This window comes from Asparagus officinalis, chromosome 3, assembly GCF_001876935.1.
Source record: "Asparagus officinalis chromosome 3, Aspof.V1, whole genome shotgun sequence".
Taxonomy (NCBI): domain Eukaryota; kingdom Viridiplantae; phylum Streptophyta; class Magnoliopsida; order Asparagales; family Asparagaceae; genus Asparagus; species Asparagus officinalis.
In genome coordinates this window covers 6,724,923-6,728,860 of record NC_033796.1, presented here as the reverse complement: position 1 = coordinate 6,728,860, position 3,938 = coordinate 6,724,923, and positions in this window count along the sequence as shown.

Below are 3,938 nucleotides of genomic sequence, written 5' to 3'. Positions count from 1 at the left end.
ACGGCTATATCGGTGGCGGTCGAGGCGGTGGTTAGGGTTGCCTTGTCTTTTAAGGCGCCGAAAAGGATTTGGAGCTTGTTGGCCATGGGAAGGAGACGGGAGTGATTATTGTTGTTTTTGTTTTATGGGTGAACGACTTTTATTTTTTTTCAATGGAATAGTGTTGGTGAGATTAGTACTATTGTGCTGGTTGTTGGAGATTTAAGTTCAGGATGTTGACTTGTATTTCCTCAATTGCACTTAAATGCCATATTTTTTTTCTTGGACCTCGCACTTAAATGCCCTATAGTTTTGAGTGTTGCTACGGGGACCCAAAATATGGGGACTAAAGGAGCGGACATGTGAGGTGTCCCCTCCCTATTGCATAATGAGTTGGCATAGCCAACTCATTATGCAATAGGGAGGGGACACCTCACATTTCCCCTCCATTGGTCACATATTTTGGGTTCTTATATCATTTTCCTATAGTTTTAAAGCGAACACACAAAAAAACAATATTAAAACTATTGCAGATGAATATCCATAGTTAAAAAAAGAGCTTTGCTATAGTGATCCAAAATATGGGACCAGCAGGGGGACGTGTGATGTGTACCCCTCCTATTGCATAATGAGTTGACCATTTGACCATCATTAATAATGACCAACTCATTATGCAATAGGAGGGGATACCTCACATGTCCTCCATGTTGGTCCCATATTTTGGGTCATTGGGGAATTTTTCTTAAAAAATTCAAATGACAGCTTATCAAACTTCTGAAATTATGGTGAAGATTGAAGGCCACAATTTTGTACTCTTATCAGGGTCGGCCCTGGGGTAAGCCCATCAAGCCCCGGGGCTGGGGCAACCCAAGGCCTGGGGGCAACCCATCCTTCCCGCTCATTCACCCCTCAAACTATAATTATCTTTGATTTTTAAAGTGGACTTTGTAAGAGGACCTTTAGGCAAAAATTGTTAGGGGTTCTATTTGTAAAAGAACTCTAATGAATACCCAAAACCATACCCAACTCATTTATTTCCGTCAGCATTTCCTCTCCTCCTTCCCGTCTCTGTTCCACTCACAAAAAAAGAAAAAAAAAGAAAGAAAGAAAACTGCTCCTCTCCTCCTTCCCGAGCCTCTAACGATCCGACCTTACTCTGTTCCCATCGGACCCGTCCTTCAGGCTTCACCCCGCTGACTCCTCCAACCCAATCAGGTAAATTTTTTAACTAAATAATTTTAGGGTTTTTTGGACAGATATTTAAGATTTTGATGTTTTGCAGTAAAATTAAGATTTCTGATTTTGAATCTTTGCTGAATCTTAGTTGTTGAATAATTGAATTAGCTAGGGGTTATGATGTTTTGGAATGGATTGCTTATCGAATTTTGTTAACTATCCCAGTTACGGTTGCCTCGGCGGAGAGAAGTTTTTTCAAGTTGAAATTGATAAAAAGTTATCTTCGTACTACCATGTTACATGAACGATTGAATAGACTGGTAATGATATCAATTGAAAATGAATACTTGGAGAAACTTGACTATGATGACTTAATTGAAGAATTCGCTTCAAAAAATTCAAGGAGAAGTATTTTTCTTTGAATTAAATTGTAGCACAAATGTAATCTCTTCTTATATGAATATTGATTTTGCATGAGAATATTATCGGTTTGAGCCCAATATAGAGCGCTAAATTGTATTATATGTATTCATTTTTATTGTTATTGTTCGTACCAAATTTTTAATATAAGTGGCAATCAAAATTGAATTGAGATAGGGCAACCCAAAGCTCGGGGCCGGCCCTGACTCTTATCATGTCGGATCAAGTTGAGTTCTATTTTATAGGTTGAAGTCCGAGCTTATGGAGTAGTGGTATCTTTTTTTTAAGTCATTTTAGAAATTATTATCTAGCAAGATATGAATATGGAACGATTTGATATCATATAAATGTTCTTCTCGAAGTAAAGGTTATAAGCGTTTTTCCGGGGTTAAAAAATAAGTTTTTTCACTTGTTATATACATAAAAAAAAAGTAATTTTTAGTTTCCAAAGAAGACTATTTAAGGGTTGAATAGGGTACTTTAGGGCCTTGTTGACCACTGAGAGAGTTGATTATGGTTGAATGAGTTGTTGGAATTTTTTGTTGGTGGGATTATTATAGGTATTTTGGATGTTGGAGGTTTGGTTTATGGACTAATTAATTAGTTGACCTGTGTATGTTGGCATTATAAAGGAGAAAATGCAATTTTGCCTTCAATGAATAGTCTCACATAGACTAAGGAGATGAATAGCAGAGGGTTTATAATGCTTCTACTCTCATTGGGCTTTAAGGATCCCTAAGAAGGGGGTGTTTTAGGTTTTGTATTATTTGAGCTTTGCATAACACATACGCGCGTGCCCCTACCTTGCCATGCTCTGTCGCACGCGCAAGCTCGTAACGGCTGCTTTGAAAACGTGTGTAACGACAGTGCGCGAGTTTCACATAACATGCGTTTGGATCCAGCAACGGCTCTGGTTTCTCACCATACATATGTCGTGCCTATACCAACTCGGAAGACACAGCAAGTTTCAGAGCCTTCTCCCTCTCAGAAACGAAAAGCTCTTTTCTCTCTTCCTTCGAACTATTTTTTTTTTAAAAAAAATTCTCAGCTACAATTTATTTATTTGGACAATCTTCTTTATCTGAGCCGAAGCTCTGCACTCTCGCCCAAGTTCAGAGACCAGCCGATTCCGGGGGTTTTTACCGCTAGAGGAGAAGTGATCATCCGTGTCAGGGCGATAGACGAGTCCTTAATCTTCTAGGACAGTGTTTACACGACCGCTCCTGATCTGACCAGATTTCACTGTTTCTTTTACTTGGGATCATTGCATGCTATAACCTTATTTTAGTTTTTTCTAACGGTGTATAGAGCAGTTAGATCTGTAGGTCATCAGGTTGAAATATTTCTGTCTGTTTTCGGTTCACAATACATAAAAGGCTTTGGTTCGTCTTTTTTTTTTTTTTTTTTTTTAAAGATAAATTTTTTTTTTTTTTTTTTTTTGAAAAGATAAAAGGCTTTGCTTTGGTTTGGTTTAATATTTGTAAGGCCAATGAACGAATGGGCGTCTTTTCTCGTCTTCTTTCCGGGGCACCAAAAATTAACCAGGGGGATTGTATTTTCAACCTCAACTTCAAGATCGAGTTTTAGGCCTGATTGGGTGCCAGTCCATCGGAACATTTTCACGAAAACTTGAAAAACACAAAAACAAGACAATTTTCTAAAAATGGGATATTTCAGAAGGATAATTAGGAACAAAGTACAATAGCAGACCAAATCGTACGTAATCTTGTGCTCTTGCTATAAGGGGTGCTTGGTAGCTTGCAATTGGAGTGTTTGCAACTCCAGTTGCATGCAAGTGAGTCCAATTTGTCCAATTGCAAGCATTTATTTTGATGTAACTCATAATTGCAACTGCAACTACAGTTGCAAAGCAACTCATAGTTGCATGCATTTATTTTGATGTAACTCACCGTTGCAACATATGACTTAAGTAAAAAATGGGCACAAGTCTTAGTTGCAACCGTCCAAATTTATTAAAAATCAAAATTATTACTTAATATTTCAAAAAAAGTAATTTACTAAAGATTCAAAATAATCATTTGGAATATTATTATTATAATAATTTCTACTAAAAAGTTTTTAAAAAGTCTTTTTCCTAAAAATTATGTTTTTTGAAAGTAATGTCCAAAAAAATAATTTTGTAAGATTATATTTTAAAAATAATTTCTTATAATCATGTAATTATCTAAAAAATATTATTATTTTGGAAAAATAAAAATATTATTCTTTCATAATATAATATTTTAAAAAATATTATTTTTAAGAAATATTTTTTGAAAATTTTAAAATATATTATTTTTTCCTAAAATATATTATACTTAAATAAATATTGTTTACATAAAATATTATCCAATAATATATTA